The sequence below is a fragment of the Vulpes vulpes genome, chromosome 1 (assembly GCF_048418805.1).
Source record: "Vulpes vulpes isolate BD-2025 chromosome 1, VulVul3, whole genome shotgun sequence".
Lineage (NCBI taxonomy): Eukaryota > Metazoa > Chordata > Mammalia > Carnivora > Canidae > Vulpes > Vulpes vulpes.
In genome coordinates, this window is record NC_132780.1 from 146,915,058 (window position 1) to 146,937,205 (window position 22,148).

The 22,148-nt window shown below is 36.7% G+C and overlaps 1 long non-coding RNA gene and 1 pseudogene across 2 annotated transcripts in view; both read left to right on the plus strand.

Annotated features, from left to right (window-relative positions):
* Window positions 1–4,311: 4,311 nt before the first annotated feature.
* LOC140595089 (uncharacterized) overlaps window positions 4,312–22,148 on the plus strand; it is a 58,465-nt gene continuing 40,628 nt past the window's right edge. The window contains exons 1-3 of one of the 2 annotated variants that reach the window (XR_011996475.1): window positions 4,312–4,361; window positions 6,340–6,506; window positions 10,033–10,213. This is a non-coding gene — a long non-coding RNA (uncharacterized lncRNA). Of the gene's footprint in view, window positions 4,362–6,339; window positions 6,507–10,032; window positions 10,214–22,148 lie in introns of those variants that run through there. The other variant, XR_011996474.1, reaches the window with a different exon arrangement.
* Window positions 14,640–14,764, plus strand: LOC140595710 (U4 spliceosomal RNA; annotated as a pseudogene).

A 22,148-nucleotide genomic window follows, 5' to 3' on the forward strand; every position in this document is an offset into this window, starting at 1 on the left:
ACCTCTTGCTTAATTCACACAAATATTTCGGTGACAATAATTGCTCAAAGTACCTATCTAGTCACTTCAGTTTCATGTGTTTTTAAAACAAAGATTATCTATCTACATGTTTTGTTTTATTTTTTTTAGTGTATAGTCATAAACAATAATGCCTCTAATGTTAAAGGAAATGTAAAAATATCTGTTTAAGGAAAAAAATTCAAGATACAAATGTGTAATTGGTCATCATCTTTGGAAGACAGAACTGTAGGTAACCTTTTCCCCCCACATATTCTAAATTTTTAAAAATGCTATAGTATGATAGCAGTGCCCATTTGAAACTACTTTAATTGTATTATTAATGTGATACCAATCAATCTTTGAGCAGCTTAAAATCTAATGAATTGCCTAGATACACTCACTATTTTTACTGCCTTTATCCTTATTTGCTTTCTAGGAAATAAATGCAATTTGGTTTCTCAGAAGCCTGATAAAAAGACCTGCATTTGCTACTGTGCACCTGCATGCCCAGACTGGTAGTTTACAGCCTGTGTCCATCTGTTTGGTTCAATATTTTTATGTCATTACTTTTCAGCAATTTAGGCCTCTGTTCCTCTCATTGCCCTGACTGGTAGAAACCACAGATGTGATTGTCAGAAGCTTTTTGCCTAATCACTATTAAGATCTGATGTTAGGCTTTTCTAGCAAACTATCTCCTTCATCATTTGTGACTATAAATTACTATTAGTAATAACTATCATAATTTCTGTTATCATCTTACTAATATAGCATTAATTATAATAAAAACTGGGACTCTGGATAAAATATCCTCAAGGGGGAAAAGGAGAACAGTGAAGTCCTGACTGCTTTGGTCAGCAGCCTTCTGTTATTTCTCCTATACCAATGTTTACCCCTTCAACCCATTTAATTTATTCTTTAAAAAAGATCCAGGAGAATCACTCACATTAAGATATGCATCACTGCCACAACCCAAATCATTCTTTAAAAAAAAAAAAGGGTTACAAATTTCCCCACAAATAGTTTTGCTAGAAACTTTGGAATTTGTGTGTATATTGCTTGTATTGATCTTTTATCATACTCTAGTTTTCAAAAGTCTTATACAACAATTTATGATAATTGACTAATGCATGATTAAATAAAGATATTTACGTATCATTTAGACTTTTAAGATTTTTTGGGGGGGGCTTTACTGTCCTGTTTCCACCATGATTTTCCCTGGTTCCTCTCCACCATGAGGTCTGGGTATAGAAAAAGATATTATATTTTGACCTCATGGCATTGTAGGAAGGAGCTGGTTCCCTCATATATACAAAGTGGTGATCTTTGAAGGATAACTGGTCTGATTCTGGGGCATCTTCCAGTGTGGGTTGCCATTATTTGTAGATAAGAACATTCATAGTCATGTCTCTGGACTTTGCCATTTTCCAGTGCTAAAGATTTCCACCTTGTAGTCCATCTTGTCTTCTGTCCTAAAATAGCCTATCTCAGCCTTGTGAAAACTGGAATATGCCTAAGTAAGGCATTAATAATAATCTTTTCCTTTATGAAAAAGTTTTTCATGAATCTTTTCCTTCTTTTATCCAGCTGTAGTACACCCACTATCCAGCTGTGTAAACCCACATTTACACAGATGTGTAAAACCCACAGATGGACATTTCCTGAAACTTTCTTCTAACATCCAACAAAGCAAAGTTAAATTAAGAGAGAGATAATTCCTTTGTATGATCCAATTTTCTGCTCCCAGAGTGTAGGAATAAGAATAATGCTATTGACTCATTAGTAAATAAATAATCAAGCAGTTCACTTGGCTCTTTGGTGAAAAATGCTGATATAAATTATCTTTATAAAGAAGAGACAGATTAGTGAAACTGGCATTCTTTTTGCAGTTTTGACTGTCTATGGCTTCTCTTTCCTTATTCTTCCTTGTTCTTCTAGTCTTTGTTCCCACACTAGCTATCTTTCAAGTTGTTTCTCCCAGCAGTTTTTCTCTCAGCTTTATAGAGACCCAATAAACTTGTGAAAATAAGAGAAAACTAGCAAGCTTTAGCAATGCTGAAGGACTATAATGAATAGTTCCAGCGAAGACTCTAAAATGGCATGATATGCCACTAAGTATAATGAAATCCCAGAAGCAAGTAGAATGGTTATATACAAACATATCCATAACCTCTCCTCTCACATGTAGGTTACATTTGCAGCAGTAGAACTCCAGGGTGAGCTGAATGTGGAACACATCGGGTTAGCCCCGAAGACCTTAGTGAATTCTCCGGTGGTACAGCACCTTCAGTTGATGTGCGGTGAACTGCAGGGCAAAGATGATAGCATCTGTTTGTCTGTGGTTTTCTAAGGTGGCCCTACAAAGTGTTACTGAGGTATCCACTGCCCCCGAGCCATCAAGGCAAACAACTGACAGTTTCTGAACGTCTCAGCCCTAACAAGCTCTGGGAAGGTACTTTAAACAAAATTCACAAAAAGAAGTAGACTTAGAAGTGATTTCTGAATATTTTCTTGGGAAAACACACAGGGCATTGGTAGGAGAGGTGTGATAATTGAAATGTGATGGATTTATAGTTTTTGCAATATGACTTATCTCTATTGTACATGGATCTGATATCTACAAGTTTATGTCCCTTGAAAGAGAGCCAAATACACAGCCAAATTAATCAGAACCTGATATTGAACTGGCAGCAAAAATATAAGTTCTGCTTCTTTCCCTTCATTCATCTCATCTATGTGTGTGTTTCAAAAATGAAGCATTAAAATTCACCCTTGTTCTAACAAGGAAAGAATCAAAAGCTAATAAGTTTAGCAATTCAAACAGTCCCTGCCTTAGCCCCTGGTCTAGAGCTGTCCTCCAATAACCATTCTGAAGTAGGTAGTAGGAGATCAGTCAGACCTGAGTTTATACCCCTACTCTTCAATCTACTGCATGAGGACTTCCAGTTTTGCTTTCTCATCTTGAAACTGAGGAACATATTCCCTATTTCTAAAGGCCACCGTGAGTATAAAAGCAAATAGACACACTGTGCTTAGCATAGGTATTATTGGCCCTCAGTAAGAGAGATGTTATCACTTTAGCTTATGTCCTCCTCCAAGATTAAAAAAACAAACCACTTAATTTATTCTGTAGACTTTAAAATAATTAATACCATCTCACACTTAATCCTGAGGGCACACAACAAAAGAACAGAGGAAATTGTTCAAAATATACACAATAAGTTAACATAATAAAATCGGTCTTATTGTACATAGGTCTGATTTCTGCTCTACATTTCAAGAGCCCTCCCCCAGAAAAATTCTTATCAAAATTGGGTCATATCTATTCATGATGTTCCGTGGGTACTTAGACTATGTGGTTTTGCAGCCAAAGGGCTTTGGAACTGAATTCCTACCCATATTCTCCACAGTTAATCCCAGTGGGAAATGCAACTGCAAACTTTGCTCAGCTCAAGTTAGAGTTAAAATGAGATCCGCGTGGGAGGCAGCGCAGTTTGGAACATTCACATACAATACAGGATGCATCTTTAATGCAAGAAAAGGGCTCATTGGGAGCAGAAGGCATGAAAGCTTGAAATACCAGAACTGATGTTGGGAGCAAAGCTTCCCAGTGAAAGGAGAGCTGATTTACTTTTGCAGAAAGATACCAAGGGAAGAGTACATCCCAATTTGCCCTTGAATTGGAAAGCTCGCTGATTGCTTATACACCACTGCCAGGTCTTAAATTCATTACCAGGTAGATTTTAGATTACCTCCGGAAGAATCTCTGACACACTGTAACAATTGGATCAATCACTGTTTTATTAAACCGATATTAATTAAACATTTTCACCTTTTAGTGGGACTTGTTAGATCCTGATTAGCCATGACAGATCATTATTTTCAGCAGAACATGGTCAAGATCCAGCAACGAGCACTGAGATGTAATCAGGCACCAATGTATGCTGGAATTAATAATTATACTAAATTGGCTGTAATGAATAATTTATGGTGTAAATTCTTATGCAATTTGCTATGGTAACACACAAGAAGATATCTGCTGTATTTTAACAAAGCACAAGTTTCCAGGAATAAAATAATGAATAAAATAATAGGGAACCCACTTCAGGAGGAAAGGGCTTAGAGATGGGTAAAGTGCAAAAAACAGAAAACATGGAATGCTATTGTCATCGTCATTATTAATTAACATTCATTATTCATCCAGAGGTACAAAGGCCACAAATGAAGCATTTACAGGTTGTAGAGAATTAACTCCTTGCCCTTCAAATATTAACAGGGACACAATAAGTAGGCAAAGGCTGTTCCTTATTGTACAGGGTACTGCAGAGTGCGCTGATTACTTTGGTTTGTTGGTTGTTTTATGGGTGAGTAAAAACACACTCAAACCTTTATTTACTCTATTCTATCTTAACAGTAAACATAAAATTAAAGAGGCACTTTACAGAAGGAAAGTGTTGCTAAGCAGGTTGTCACCAAATGTGGGTTCTTTGAAGAAATTGCACCTTATACCTAGTAAGTGCCCAATTCTAATCACCGGGTACTGATTATTTCCCTGTATCTAGCCTCTTATGAATATGTTCTTTTTAATTCTAATATCAATCTGATGCACGGGGTAGATGAGGGAACTTTGACTCTAAACAGTCAGGCATGTTCAGTAAGCTAAAAAATTACCAAAACCATGATGCCAGAGCATCATAAAGTCCACAGAGTTGGCAAAGTATTTCAGTGCCTCAATAGATTGAACAATTATGCTGCATAATCAAAATTTCTATCCCTACTATTTCAAAAATCAGATTATTAAGGGGTGCCTGGGTAGTGCAGTTGGTCAAACATCAGAGTCTTGTTTTGGGCTCAGCTTGTGATCTCAAGGTTGTGAGATCAAGCCCCTTCCCCTACCTCCTTCTGCTTGAGATACTCTATCTCCCTCTGCCCCTCCCCAACTCATGCTTGTGCTCTCTCTCTCTGAAAGAAAGAAAGAAAGAAAGAAAGAAAGAAAGAAAGAAAGATTTTTTTAAAAAAAATCAGATTATTAAAAGCCAGCTGTTCACATTTTTTGTTTCTGTCTTGAATTCTGACCTGAAAAGTTTGATATAAATATAAGGGATCACCCTTATATTTAATAAAATGGGATCAGATTATTATATGTTTGTGATCATTGTGTTTTTAAGTGCATGTTCAACTAGCTTATCTGGTAGATAATCTCTTATTAACTTATTTATACATTTATTTGTAATGCTTCCTTTTGTGTTCATTGTTCAATACCTAAACCTAACCAGAAGAAAAAGAAATATTTCATTTTAGTGAGAAGAGCTCAAATCAGTGGAGTCTGCAGTTTCAGTTAATGGAATCATTCATTACTATCTTTACACGAAGGCATGCTATCATCTATCTTATATAAATAACAACAAGCACAAGCTTGTGGCCAGACAGTAGCTTGTATTTTATATGCATTGTACTATCCAATATGTGTTATACCTCTTAGAATGTGTTAACTACTATTATCCCTATTTTAATGGAAACTGGCTCTTAGAAAAATTGACAAATTTGCCCAATTTAGCACAGTGAGTGTGTGATGAAGCTGAATTTAAATTCAGGTCAATCTATCATCAGGATTCACAATGTTGATAATTATACTCCCTTTCCAAGCTAGCATCAGAAGACCCTGCCTCATCTTTACTGACTTTCTTCACACAAACAAAATCACTTCCCACTGGATGAGTAACGTCCTCAATTCAGAACTGTATTTATTTGACAGACAGTTTATATTTAATTAAGAGCAATTATTTCTGGGAGCAGTTATCACTCACTCACTTTTACCTTAATGTGAATAGGGAGGTGAAGGCAGCATTTGGTACAGTGAAGATAGAGCACAAAGAAAAAGAAAATTAAAATATTTTTGGTGGTTGATGGTGTGTGTGCATGTGTGTGTCTCCTGGGATGCAGGATACAATTTATTTTTCAAACCAGAGTCAAGCTTCCTGCTTGCTTTTGCCCACATTCCGGTTTTCACCTAGGGATCAATCTAGGTTACAGGTGAGTGTGCAGACCCCAAGTACTTTTTGCCTAGTAGCTGCCCCAAGACCCTTAGCCTCTTCCCAATTGACCATTGCAACATCTGAGTTTCAATGCAATGGCCCAACCCATCATTTATTGCAGTCCAATCACTGTTGAGCTGTCCTTGTTTTGGTAATACTCTGCCAGAGGACAGAAAAAGAAGGTGAAATGATGGTGAGAACTCTCTTCCTAGAACCTCCCCTCTTTGAAGGGAAGAATCGGCTTGTGTTTTTATGTAGGGTCTCTATTTTCCAATTTCCCTCTTTTTTTCTTAAAAACTGCCTGCAGAGACTCTCCAATAAGTCTCATCCGCAGTGCTGATGACGACAGTGGTGGTAATGATGATATAATCTCCTGGAATACTGGGTCCTATGAACATGAAAGCAGCAGGGCAAACCTCATCTGAATAATATAATCCTAAAGTAGATGCCACTCCTTACTTCTTACTTAATTACGTAAGTACACGTCCTCTTTCAAAATGTCTTCTCAAGCAGCCATAAGAAATCCCAGGGAAACAAACAACAGAAAATGAACCTGTTTTTCCCCTCTTCAAATATGTTTGACTTAGCAGCACTAGGACTTTCAAAGAAGATTAGTATTACCAATAAATCACTGTGCTCACAGATGCGGAGCAAGACAGAACACAGGGCTGCCGAGGCATATATTATGACAATAGATGCCTTAGCAACAGTTTTAACTGTTCTGCAACAGATTGTGCCCTAAAGCAGTAAATACCCTGCACACAGGAGGTTATTTAGCATTTGCTTTTTTTAAGTAAATAAGGAGGTAGACAGACAGACACATCCGCAGAACTTCATCGCCAACATTTTATGTTGTGTTCAGATCTGTGAAAAACTGAATTGGTAAAGATTAGGTAAAAGAAAGCTCCTAAGATTGATACAAATCCAAAAGTCCTCATATCTCCCTTATAATTTAGAATATACTGAACAAAAAGCATTCTTAGCAAAACTCAAGCTGGGGCTGGGAGCACCAGAATTAACACTTGCTCAATCTGCAGAGACCTGAGAACCTGAGTCTTTCTTTTCTTTTCTTGAACTTAATCTTCCATCTATCTCATATTCTGACATTAGATGAATTCCAACTACCAAACATGCTTCTGGTATTTCTACCTAGAAGCTAAGAGAAATGTAGGTGAATTGAAACAGTAAACAGCCCCAGGTGGAACCATCGCAAACTGAAATAAAAGGCCCAAGAAACCAGGTGGTGGGATCACTCACTAACATCCTAGTAATATGTTTTTGGTACATGGTTTCTCTACATCCCTAAATGCAGACCTTGAGAAGTCCACTCCACTTCCTCCTGCCTAGTCCTTCAGGGGTGACCTGTCTCACCCAGGGCTACGACTTCAGAAGCATTTCCTTGGCATTTTGCACTTCTCACTAACTGCTCTTTACCAATCACCAAGACACCACCCCCTCAATATAAGAAGAATCAATCTCTCTCTCTCTCTCTCTCTCTCTCACTCGCTCTCTCTCTCTCTCTCTTTCGTTGTAAGATAAGCTAAAATCTATGTGCCTCAACTTTCCAAAGAAAATAGTAATGGTAGCCATGCCACAGTTTTGCTGTGATAATTAGCTGATGTAACTTGAAAGACTGATAGTTGTCTCTTATCCTTTTTCTCAGAATACTTTTCCCGAGAAAAGATGGTTTATTGTGCCATCTGAAATGCCAAGAAATCTCAGCATAATCAACAGGAGTCATTCTCCTATCCCTAGATTCTCCTACTCTTGCCTTTGCTTCTTCCCTGAACTAATCCTTTACTCACCATCATGGACGTAATTTCTGAAATTTGAATGTGAGCTAAAGAAAAAAGATAATTCAGCCCTGCATTCCAGGTCTCAAGCCTGTTTCTGACCCAGGTACAGGCAATGTTCCCCATAAACAGAATGGTGCACCAGAAGGCTGCTTTAGGAACCCAGTCCAAGTGATAGGTTTTCTGGGCTTTTCTCTGTATAGTTCCCTTAAGAACCTCAGCCAGTAACATGTGGTCAGAATAGGGGCAAATCCCATGTTCAGGTGACCCTCCATCTTAGCTATTTATCCAGATGACAATCTTTTCCATCTTTAATATCTGTCGTTATTTTGGTGGCCTGACAATGCATGCACGGGGGCCTGCTTTGTAATAGGACATCAAGGGATAAAGCTCCACATGAAGAAATAAAAGCTCTGAGGTTAGTTTTACTGAGAAGAACAGACAAGCTTATGTGGGGTTGTGGACTCTTGGAGGCAATGGTAACCTGCCTTTGCCTTCAGGAAAGAGGACATGTTTGTCTCTAAAAAAAATAAAATAAAATCAGAGGATGACAGAGAGCTGTCAGAGCTGCTAGAGACAAGAACAAATGAGGTGAAAATAAAAAAGAAATGTGGCTAGGGGTGGATAAGGTAGAGTCCATGTCACATATTCAGGAATTCTAACAGATTTCATGGGCAGGATTATTCACTCTGGTGTACTCAAGGGATGCAAAATATTTGGGATGTACCATGAACAGGTGTCACTTCAGTTCAACAAATTAATGTCAAGTGGCCAGAGGGGCCCATGGTGTTTCTTCCACAGAGAAGAGACCCTGACCACACTCCTTGAATCTCAGGACTTGTTGCTTCTAATTCATTTTGTCATACAAATGAGTAGATGAATCTGGAGCTTATTTGCTATTAATATAGGTAATTAGAAATCTCTTAAGAAAGAGAAAGAATAAAGTCTACTTTATCTTTTAAAGTCTAAAGGTCAACTCTTTAGCCATTTGCTGAATACTACGCCAAGTTTGGCTTATTAAAACTGAAAAACCAGCAAGTTTGAGGAAGGACTTGCAAAGTATTCACAGTAAAAATCATTGCCTTAAGTTGCCGTGATTTTTAATAATTGAGACTGTCATTATGTTTGACCTATAAAGAGTAACCTTGATGGTTATTTGTTATGTATTCAGTTTTGTCTGACTTAGCTTAAGCTTAAATATTAATGGAAAAAAAGAAAACCTACAAAATCCCTCAAGCTGCACTGTAGGACTCCAACGCTTTTAGCTGGTGGCAATGAATATAAACATCACTTCTGTGCTAATTTTTAAAGACAGCAACAAACACTGAAGCAAATCATTTAAAAATGCTGGATAGAACATTTGACAATTTGCATATGCAAAACATATTGCTTAGATTCTGGGAGTCTCCTTTTTAGGATAAACATATTTAAGAATGTGGGAGATAACCTATAAAATATAGGAAGGAATTTCTCGGTTGTGTTGAAGAAATGTGTGGTATTAATGGTGACTGGCTACAAAGCTGTTGAGAGCTCTCCTTATTCAGGTTAGTATAGCCTGCTTGCCTTAGTGGCAATATAACACAGTGGCTAAGAGTACAGTCTGCACCGGAATTTTTCTAAGTTTAAATCTTAGTGCTACCAATTACTGTGTGACTTTGAGCAATTTAAAGTTTATATGCCTTCACTATTCAATGAGAATGAAAATAGCAGCTACATTATAGGTTTGTTGTGAAAATTAAATGGTATAAGCCTTGACAAAGTGCTTGGAATATGATAAATGCTTAATCTCTGTTAACTGTTTTTATTTGGTCATAACAAGGATAGCTGAAGAGCATCCCATTAGACATCCCTGACTCCACATATAAAGGCCTATGCTTCTGGAAATATTAAGTTTAAAATAGAAAATCTTGTTTTAAAAAATCAAGTTACTCCAAACATTTAACAAATGGTTATTAAGCAACTATTCTAAGAGTATAATAGGGAAATCTGTGATATTGGTAATATCAAGGAGCTTTCAAAGCATTTGAGGATATACAGTTGACCTTTGAATGATTCAGGATAAGGGGCACTAACTCTCTGTGTCTGTGAAATCTGCGTATAGCTTTTGACTCCCTGAAAACTTAACTACTAATAGCTCGCTGTTGACTGAAGCCTTACTGACAACACAACACATTAACACATATTTCGATGTAATCTTTATTATATAGTGTTTTATTACAATGAAGAAAGCAAGAGAAAAGAAAATGTTAAGAACATCATAAGGAAGAGGAGTGACTGGGTGGCTCAGTGGTTGAGCATCTGCCTTTGGCTCAGGTCGTGATCCAAGGGTCCTAGGGATCAAGTCCCACGTTGGGCTCCCTGCAGGGAGCCTGCTTCTCCCTTTACCTATGTCTTTGCCTCTCTCTCTGTGTCTCTTATGAATAAATAAATAAAATCTTTTTAAAAATCATAAGAGAAAATTTATTTACAGTACTATATAGTATTTATGAAAACCATCTGCATATAAGCACTCTCACAGTTCAAACCCAACTTGTTCAAAGGTCAACTCTGTACTTAAGTCATCAAACATTTATTGAGTGCCAATTAATGAAAAGCAGATATCAATTGACTTGTGGGCATTTTTCATTTAACATTTCTCCCCCTCTTAACCCTTACAACTCAAGTTCTTTATGGATGCCATATCATAGTAAATAAATAAGCTAACATGTAGTTGCAAGATGCTATGATTAATGCAATAATGGGGCTCTATAAAAGGCCTAGTGGTGATAAGAAATGAGGAGTAACAACTTATTTCATTTCATTGGATTAGATAAGGCTTTTAGCAAAAAAGCAGAATCCTTGAAAGATCCAAGGAACTGCCAAGTTGATTAAAAAGCAACATGTGTAAATACCTACCATAAAACCATCATGGTTTAATGAAGTACTGGACACAAGAATATGTGGAAGCAAGGGAGGGAGAGAGGCCTAAAAAAGGAGGCTGGAGGATCTTTTGAACTCAAGTGTACATCACAGTCTGCTCAGATTATTGAGCAGCAGATAATCTTCTCATAACTGATTTTCAGAAAGATTACAAAGAGGACAACATATTCAAATTAAAATTCCAGAGCCAGAAACAACATTGGATTCATTTATGTAATTTCAAAAATTAAAAATGTGCCCAAAATGACTTATGGAAGGTCACAAGCCAAAAGAGGGCAGGCAATTCAGTTACTGACAGAACCTGACTTGATCAGGGAAAGAGAAAAAGAGTGATGAAACCAAGGAGTAACTTCATGCAGGAACTCTGACTTACTACTAAAGGATTCATTATATTTCTCATCATTTGTACCTCTTCTTTTTACCAGCCTTTTTTTGCACCAATTTCCCAATCTGCCTTTATTTTTGCCTGCACAAGTAAAGGTTAGTTGTAACAATAATAAGTTCCTATTTATTCCTATTTATCATATTCAACGATGGATCAAAGTCATCTTTCCATATTTCTTTTAATACCCATAACATGCCTCATTGTACCTTTGTATTCTTGCTTTTATATAGGAGGGTACTGAAACTTACAAAGAGCTAAGTGATTTGTCTAAGCCAAATAGTTAAGGAGTGGTATAATTTGGATGAGAACTCAAGTCTTCCTGATGGCATGGCACAGCTCATGAACTACATGCTATAAATTCTCATTTAAAGATGCTAGGTTAACGTGTTCATCTTAGAAAATCCATGAAGCCTTTGTAGAGAGACCCCTATGGATAGATTAATGCCTCTGTAAGCAAATTGGATAAATAAAAGAAATCATATGAACTAATGGAATTGGGGGGCAACCTCTCACTGTGTATCCATTGTGTCTTATAACCCCTAAGTTGTGCCAACTGACCCATGATTCGATAGGTCCAGAGACAGCTGGATAAGGACTGGAAAAAATCAAAACACAATCTTCATGATGGGACATTTGATCCAGTGGAAAAAGATGTTGACATTATGGTGCTTCCATGGCCTAAACATTTTGCAGGGTTTTTTGGTTTGATTTGGTTTTTCTTATGCTTAGTACCTCTTTTAGCAAGCCAAATTACAAAGATTTAATCATTCTTTTATGAACATAGGACTTGCCGTGCCTCTGAATAAGACCTTGCATAGATTTCACCAACTTTAAAAATATTACAAAATAAATACAATTTTGAAGAAAACAGGTATCTCTCTAATTCTTCTCATGCTTCTCCTGCTCTAATGTGTCTTGGAAGAAAAGTACTCCAGATCTGAGAACAGAGTAGGTCAGATAGACAAATGCATGGTAGAGAGGCACTTTCAATTTTGCTTCTAGAAGGAAAAATTCCTCTGTCCTTCCTCCAAATGTATTGAGTATTCGACTTCTAGCTTTAATCGGCTACAGTTGGTTATACAGACAAAACAAAATAGACAAATACATATTAACTTTATTTTTGCAGATGATGACTGAATTTGGACATTCATGACTAGTATTTCCTTCAAATTCTGATCCTATTCTATACAGTAATGACAGGTTAACTCCTGTCTGAATGTTTTACTATGCTCTCATATTCACATATAGTCAAAACAGAAGTCATTAAGTGCCCCTTCACAAGTTACTTATTCTCCTGACTTGGCAGTTGGTTTTTTCCATTAATGGTACCACCATTCTCCAAGTCACCCAAACTCATAAACTTCAAAATCTCTTTGGACAAGTTTCAGAGTTTTTTTGTTTTTGTTTTTTTCCTTCTGTGTGGTTTCATATTTATTATAGACATCTATAGACCTTGTTTATTATCCATCTATATTTCAAACAGAATGCATGGAGCATCCGCAAACCTACTTTAAAGGAAGGAAGACTAAAAGGAATAAGAATTAAGACATGAAGCCTAGTTAGCTGCCTGATACACTATAAGCACTTGGATATATTTATTTTGAAAAAATAAGAGATGGATCCAAATTTTATTTTTATGCAAATATATTTTGTAAAATAATATTTACATGAAAATATTTTCCTTGTCTTTGCTCTTCTACCCAAAAGTTTCAGGTGCCTAACAAAGTGTTCTATATGGGTGGGCATATTTGCTGACAATATTCTGGAAGCACCTGAAATATCTTAATGATAAAGACAAAGGCATATTTTTGTCTTTAAGTTATATAAACAATTGCTTCTTTTATCCCTCTTGATTTATGTAGCATAAATTTGAACTCTAGACTCTTCCTTTTTTGTCAGTATAGAATCTAATTATGCATTCAGTCCATACCCTCAATACCCAGCTTTCTCTTAGTAGCCTTGATGGGTCATATGGTCAACCCTGGTTTTGTTTGTATACTTATCTTCAAAAAGACTAGATCTGAGAACAGATTATTTAATTGATTTTTTACTTATAATCATCTTGCCACAAAGAAAAGTTGGGTGATTAAAGAATTTATTGCAATTCTTCAATAATTTCATGATCATGTTATGTATTTGGGTGATCTAATTTGGGTGACTTTTTACACACTGGCAAAGAATAGAAATATGAAAATATCTAACTAAGAAAAGGAAAGCAATAGTAGATTGTAGCTATAGTGGAGCTTTGCAAAGATGGGGGGGAAATCTTATCTCACAGGTAGACAAAGCTGCTGGTTCATGTAAGGACAAGGAATTTGAATCTTATCATATTTTGTTATGGCTGCAAAAAGCTTCAATGACCTCCAGAAACAGCCCTATCTTTCTGTGAAGAGCTCTTATTTCAGGGGAATTCTACTCAGAGCTTTACTACTGCTTCTCTGAGGGATCATGCTTAAGTCATTCAATTTCTTCACGTGTTAAAGTTAGTAATAACTCTTTCTTAGTCACCTGAGAGAATGCATTAGAGTATCAGTTACATGGTTTCCTTAAGTAGTTTCTTGCTCCTAGAGAAAATCCCCCACAAAGACAAGGACTTGAAATATTGAGTATAAATACCATATAAAACATCTGCTGCAGCATTTGAAACCACTCCATCAATAATTTAAAAAAGCAATGCCATCTACATAATGGGTCAACAGAATTTGAGAAACAAACAAACAAAAAGGTAAGGAGTGAAGAATGCTTTTTAATTCAATTATGTTGAAAAGTTGACTCATTTCTTCGTAACTGTCACAGGACAAAAAAGTGAAAGGCTGAGAATTACATGCAAAACTGAGAAGAATTGAATCTGAGATGTCTGATTTTGATTTGGCTAGCCCATGCTGCTGTACAAAAATAGCCCTGGGCATTAATCTGTCAGGTCCATTATTATGCCTATTTCTGAGATTTATACATGGTTTATGGTAGCAATAGACATTTATTGAGTGCTGATCACCTGCCAAGCTCAGTGCTGCACACCTTAGTAGCGATGGTCCCAACCCAGTGGGTTTTCAATCTAATAAGACAGGCAAGGCAATTAAGACACAGACTCAGAGGAAGAAAATGAGTAATGCATGCAGAGGAAACAGAACAGCTTTCCTTTCCTTTGCTACACCTTGTGTAGCCCACTGTGGTGTCTTTGTTCAAGGAAGCTAAAGAAGTACTTTATAGACCAAGAGGGTGTGAAGATGGATGTCAGCAGCATGCTCAGATCACCTGTTCACTTTGGATGTTTTGACATTGATGCGAGTAGCAGATTTTCAGATGCTTTACTGGTCCAATGCAGTTCCTTATATGAGTTATTTTCTTATCCTCTTTGTTGTCTCATATCTCATTTTATTCTCCCGCATAGCTAGCCATCATTACCATCTTTCTCCACCACAATTATTTAATGTCTCCCTTTGAAATACCTTAATGGCATCTCCTTCCCTCATTCTGGGTAATGTAGCATCTTCATCAAAAACAGTTATCAGCTTTGCGCAGTGGCCGTATCAGAGCCAATGAGGTTTATACGAAGTGCGATTATTGCTAATTGAAAAACACTTATCAAGACTCCCCACACACTTGATAATGAACTTAGTGAATTATACAGGTATTATCCCTGGCCCTCAACTCACATAAAATCTAAGACAAAAAAATACTGAGCCATTCATAGAATGTTTGTACAGTTTTAATAATTATCATTGAACAAATACATTCATTAAATATTATGCTTACAAAGGTTTAAGTAAGTTCAAAGGAGCTGTAAGTGAAAACAGAAGTATGGACATCAGATATTCTTTATAATGTGAAAATTGTGGTAATTAGGTCTCATTTTCCTTAATTATTAGGATGTATTATATTATCCTACATCATTGGTACATGAGCAGAGAAATACAAGTTGCTTTATATTAAAGTATAAACTTCAGTATGAAAACTTTCTTCACTAACTGAAGACTGTTAGTAATATTTTCAACCCAAGTAGACCTCTCATTTAGTTCAAAAACAAAGACAACCTTTTATAAATGCATTTCAGGGGATCCCTGGGTGGCGCAGCGGTTTGGCGCCTGCCTTTGGCCCAGGGCGCGATCCTGGAGACCCGGGATGGAATCCCACGTCGGGCTCCCGGTGCATGGAGCCTGCTTCTCCCTCTGCCTGTGTCTCTGCCTCTCTCTCTCTCTGTATGACTATCATAAATAAAAAAAAAATAAATAAACAAATAAATGCATTTCAGTAGTGTTATATTTTTTTTGCATAAAACCACATTTATTCATTGTCACTCATTGTCATTCTTTTTAAATATTAAAGTATCCTTTTCCCAAATAGATTATTTTTTTTAAATTTCTCACTCAGCAAAATAAAGTGTCTGCTGTCCTATATTGTTCCTTCCCTTTATTAAAATTTTAATTCCAGAGTAGTTAACATACAGTTATATTAGTTTTGGGTGTACAATATAGTGATTCTACAATTCCAGATATTGCTTGCTGTTCATCAAGATAACTGTATTTTTTTAAGATTTTATTTATTCATTCATGATAGACATATATATATATATATATAGAGAGAGAGAGAGAGAGAGAGAGAGAGGCAGAGACACAGGCAGAGCGAGAAGCTGGCTCCACGCAGGGAGCCCAATGCGGGACTCGATCCCGGGACTCCAGGATCGCGCCCTGGGCCAAAGGCAGGCGCCAAACCGCTGAGCCACCCAGGGATCCTCAAGATAACTGTGTTCTTAATCCCCTTCACCTCTTTCACCCATATCCCCACTTACTTTCCTTTTGGCAACCACCTGATAGTTCTCTATCAGTAGTTTTATTTAAAAAATAAAAGAGATCATAACTATTGGCCCATACAAAGAAGAAACACGTATCTCAAAGCGTTTCAACCAGAAGCCAGTGTAGGCAAACATAGACTTTCAGGAGAGCAACTAATAATCCATAGAGTTCCAGACCACTAAATGAGTTTCTGGGGATTACAAGACACTTGTATTCTCTGCAATATCCCAAATATAAGATGTATCATTGTGCACTACTATAGAACTGCAAAGAAAAAGTTCTTGCCCTCAAAGGACTTATAGTTAAATTGAGAGGGAAAAAAACCCTGAACACATCAAAAAATAACCTGAAATCTAAATAAATGATGAATCAATGAGACCAATGTGTATATACAGTAACACTGATGGTATGTTGTGGTTTTGGTAGGTTCCAAAACAATCCCAACTTTGGGCTTTTCAGAGTTTTAAATTTAATTTAATTTTTGACCTCAGATGCATAAACTAGAGAATTGGTCATAAATACACTCATCATGGCCCATGCACAGGCTGCTTCTATTTAATGGATTGAGAAATTAATATTTGATAGAAAAAATCGAAGGTCTTTTGCAAGCAAGTCAAAGAGGATTTTAGGGACAAGAGTGATCCAAGGCCTATTAAAATAGTGATGGCTACTATTAGACCATATTATTCACAAGTACCCATGACAAGTTTGCACAGAGAACCAAGGTGAAGAAATATATTTAGAAGAGAGAGACGACGGAGATACACACACACACACACACACACACACACACACACACAATAAATTTTGGATTACTCCGTGTAGCTAATTACAGCTCTACATTTATATCTGATGCTAAATCTCTTGTGGTGCCCTTGTCCTTAACTGCATAATGCAGGGCTCTTCTTCAGCTAGAAGTTGTTCTTCTTCAACTCACTACCCAGAAAGTGTTGTGGTCTTAACTTATAAGCATTCACTGAAGGAGAAAGCATTCTATTGTGAGAGGTAAACAACTGTGGGGCTAATGTGAAATGCACGTTTTGCTGATATTAGTTCAAGGCTGCCATGGCCTCTGGAGGCCTGTCCCACGTGGTGATAATTAACTTTTAATGTAAGCCTGGAGGGCAAAACACTTAAGAGTTATCCAGTTTTCTCCAACAGAATGAATAGGTAAATGCTAACATATGTTTATCAATAGCTGATGTACTTAGTCATTATTATAAGGGGAAAAAAAGCCTTGCTTGCCAACATGTTTGTTCTCCTATTTCTCTCAATCCAGTATTACAGAGAATTGAGTGACTAATGTTTAGAAACATGTAGCGAGGTCATTGAATCTTAGAGATTAGATGGATAACAGCAAATATGAGTCATGCCTCTTGCCACTCCCATTTCTGTGTTGATTTTTGTCTGGCATTGTTAATTCATCACAGATTTTTTTTTAATCGACTCTGGACTCTGCTTTAGAAGCCGTCTTAATAAAGCATTTAGACTAGACACTTAGGTTCAATGCAACATACTTGTTATGCCAGTATTAGACTATAAATTGAAGCACAGGAACTATGGCTTCTTTGCCTTGTTTATTGGTTTGTCCACAACTTAAACTCATCCCATTGAACGTGCTTAGTAATACTTGTTGAGCAAATAAAACATAAGAGATCTAAATAAGCATTTTGCATAATGTAGATGATATCTAATAGATACATAAATACATGCATACATATGTACATATGGATACATGTTGCAATTCAGGAAACTAACCTTCATATATTAAGTAATGTTTTTAACAAGTTGAAGGAATTCAGTCTTCTGTTCAATTGTTAAGAATTTTATTTTTCTAAGGCACTTTTTTGTCTCAAATAAATGTAAGTGCAAATTCTGTAAAATTAAATGAGGACAATATTTCTACCTCATTTACTGGTAAAACTCAGAACTATACAAAAATTGCCTATCATAAGGTGGAGTCACAGTTTCAGAAAAAAAAAAGGTTCTAAACAGTCCTCCTAAAGCTCCGAGCTCATTTTGAGAAATGGAAGCACACTGAGAGGTCTATAGGAAGTGCCTCTAGATAGATAAGTTTCTGTGGGTCCAAAGGCAAACATCAGGTATTTGACGTGGGGCTGCAGATAGAAAGAAGAGCTGCTGGCAGAGTAGGAAAAAGAGATAAGCTACAAGCCACCAGGCACTTCTTCATCTGTCCTCCTGGAATAATAGCTATGCTTCACTTCTGCCTCCCAAATCTTGATCAAATCTTTTCATACCTGAAATCCTATTGGGAAGAAGATATAGGAAGCATAATTCACAGTTTAACCACATTGGCAACAGAATAACCCAGCACGACCCAGCATGAGAACTGATAGGGTGCTGATATGAACTGACAATAAGGTAAGTTCTGCAAGGTCAGGTCAGACTTAGATTCTATCTTTATTTAGAATGTTGATTTTCTTTTTTATCGTGGACTTGTAGCAATTTTGATTTTTTTAAATATTGGATTAAAATATAGTTTATTTGTATTCTTGAATTTTGTAGTGTTCCCTTAAGCTGTACACCTGAAGTGGGTGCCTCACTTGTCTCACACTGGTTCTGACCATGGCAGCTGGTCATGGTTCTTTGACAGGTGGATGACTCTAACCTTTATTCTGGTGCCACTAGCACTTCAGCTAGCATTGTGATATTATATTTATCCATTATCTTTTACCACAGACATCAAAGTATTAAGAGGTGCCCAAGGGAAACATATGTAATCTCTATATATTCCTATCTGCCCTGATGTGGACTAGCAACCTTATTTCCCATTCATAGATCAACCAACCATCCCATTCAGTAAAATAACCCCCTTCTTTGAATACTAGGTCACTACTATGAGGTCAGGTAGTAGTCTTAACTTCCAATTTAATGGAACCATTGCTATGTTCTCCCTTGGAATTTAAGACAACTAAACAACAACCCAAGGTTATAAGGATAGGAAGCAAAATTTTTACTAGTGGATAATTTTTTAAAAGATTTATTTATTCATGAGAGACAGACAGAGAAGCAAGCTCCCTGCAGGGAGCCCAATGCAGGACTCAGTGCTGGACCCCAGGATCACACCTTGAGCTGAAGGCAGGTGCTAGGCTGCTGAGCCATCCAGGTGTCCCACTAGTGGATAATTAAATGTAACAGTGAGAGAAGACATTCCTATTTTCCATCCCTATATCTCAAAGCCATAATTCCTCCCCATGAAAGAGTATCATATTGGTTACTGATTCATTTTGAAGGATATCTTCCTAGTCCTAAAAGATGTTGCCATCCAGCTAGTGCTATAACAGAGCCTTAATAGAAGCTATTTCACTATTTTATAAAGCTATTTGTTTTGAGGTATTGGGAAACATGTTACCATGGCCAGTGAACTCCATGAGCAGATCTAATTGATTGTAAAATCAGTTATTGATCAAAAGTACTATTGTACAGAGATCTAATGAATAAGTCATTCTATCTCTCCATGAATGATGCTTTGGGCAGAAGCCTTGTGGTCAGAGATGGCAAATCCAAAAACCAGCATAAGGTCTATTCAAATAAGATCAAAGCACTGCTGGGGAGCCTGGGTGGCTCAGTCAGTTAAGCTCCCCACTCTTGATTTCAGCTCAGGTCATGATCTCAGAGTCATGAGATCAAGCTTTGCATTCAGTGGGGAATCTGCTTAAGATTGTCTCTCTTCCTCTCCTTTATATATATATATATATATATATATATATATATATATATATATATATTTTTTTTTTTTTTTAAGCGCTACCCTATCTGAGAAAAGTAGGCCAAAGTACTCCAATCACCATTCAGTAGCTGGCTATCCTACCTCCTAGGAAATTCTGTATCTATTATTTTTTTCTGACTGCAAAGACCTTTGAAGGGTAATGGCTGCTACTTCACTTCTATCTCTCAAAACTCACTAATCTCTTTGGCCAACTCTAATCTGGAGCTTCACAGGCAAGAAAATTCCAGAAAACATACACTCCATTTGACCAACTCTGCAACAGAATAATCTAGCACCTCAGAAAATATTATCTGGAAAATCATAAGGATAGTCAGGATTCAGCAAGAGAGGACATGATGATAGAATCCTCATAGCAGCAAAGGTATAGAATCAAAAACACATGTTGTTTGGGAAATGACAAGTGTTAAGTTTAGTTAAAACTTAAAACATTTGAGATGGTAGGAGCAAAAGCTAAAAGGGTGATTATTGTTCAATCACAATCATAGAGAATTCTGAATCTCTGGTTAGGGTGACTGGATTTTATTTAGTAGCTACAAGAGTGGCAGTAGAATTTTTGAGCAGAGTAATAAAACGATGAAAGTAGTATTTTAAGGAAGAATCCCAATATGCCATTTTAATGTACAGCATATATTGAAGAAAATCAAATCTGGAGAGGTAGACACCCTAGGTTTAGGTTATAATTTTTCAGGTTAAAGTATTAAAAATCTGAAACAGAAGGAATAATCTAATTTTTTTCCACTTCCATTCATGGGCAAAATTATAAAACTGAAGCTTCAATGCAATGGGTATGCTGCTAGAATTATTTAATTTTGTTTGCACTTTTTTTTTATTGGCATTTTAAAATCACTATTTAAACAGGAAAAAAAAAAACCTGAAGCTTCAATCTTTTGCTTCCTACCATATATTTTCCCTGTCAGTTTCTTCACAAAGTAGAATTCTAAAACTCTCTTTCATTAAGTTATTGTCAAAAAATTATCTTTAATTCCTGCTAATGTGTAGATGGGTAACATCTAAATGTCTTCAGTAGAAGTGCTTCTGCTTCTTAGAAGCTTTTTGAACCATGAACATCTTTAGGAATTTATTTTTTTAAAGATTCTATTTATTTATTTATGAGAGACACACACAGAGAGAGGCAGAGACACAGGCAGAGGGAGAAGCAGGCTCCGTGCAGGGAGCCCAATGTGGGACTCAATCCTCGGTCTCCAGGATCACGCCCCAAACCGAAGGCAGGCGTTCAACCACTAAGCCACCCAGGCATCCCTTTTCTTCTTCTTTCTTCTTCTTCTTCTTCTTCTTCTTCTTCTTCTTCTTCTTCTTCTTCTTCTTCTTCTTCTTCTTCTTCTCCTTCTTTTCATCTTTAGAAATTTAATGAAAACTAAGAGTTTTCTCTTAAGGGAAATGAACGCTTATATTGAAATACAAAATATTGCAAATAATTTTCGTAAATTCATTCCTATACACATATCCTTAGAAATACCATGATCTTAAGGTCAATATCCAAAATCCCCCAGAAATTCATTCGTTTGGCATTTAAGCATCACTCTGCAACTGAGGTCATTTTTTGAGAGAAGAGCTTTCAAATGCCCCTGAAACCATACTGAATAGGCACCAACTTAAATTTTCTCAGTGAGAAATTCCACAGGACACAGAAGTAGCTGAAAATAAAGAAAATAAGAGTTTTCTGTGTCCTTCCTTCTGTGCAGATTGAAAACACACTAGCACTTTTTTAAGATGTCTGCTGCAGTTACCATCAAAAAGAAACGTACACATAGGAATAAAAATGATAAGCTTTCTCTTTTTTAAGGTTTTATTTTTAAGTAATCTCTCCAGAAAACATAAAACAGTAATCTCTCTACCTAGTGTGGGATTCTAACAATCCCAAGATCAAGAATCATATGTTCTATTGACTGAGCCAGCCAGGTGCCCCTAAATGTACTCTTCATTTTCACATAAGACTCAATCCCAGCCAAGCCATAGGGCTGGGGTAGGAGGGAACTGTAAGGTAGAGCAAGGAAATCCTTCTTTGAGAAAGAGTCCAAAGATACCACCTATTGTGCTTTCTCACATATGATCATAATTCCAGAGACCCAACACTAACAAAAAGCATGTTGTCAGCTGCTCTCAGGAGTAGGGGGAGGGGAGTAGTGATCCACCATTCCCTCTTTTGACGTGAAGCATACATTTGAGCTCTGGCTGAGCAAAGTTTGAATATAATGTTATCATGAAGCTAATGTGATAGTTACATAACTTACATAAGTTATGGAATATGTATTACTATGTAGGCCAGTTTGTCTTCTAGCACAGAACACTAACTCATTATAAACATTCAGGACCCTGCAATATAACCTATCTTGGTTTATGACAATCTCTTTTTACATTATGAGGATCAGTTGGTGAGATTTAATTGAAATGTAAAAGAACCACTTACTTGATATGGCCTCAGAAAGGAGAGTATACGGACTGAATATCTCCCTC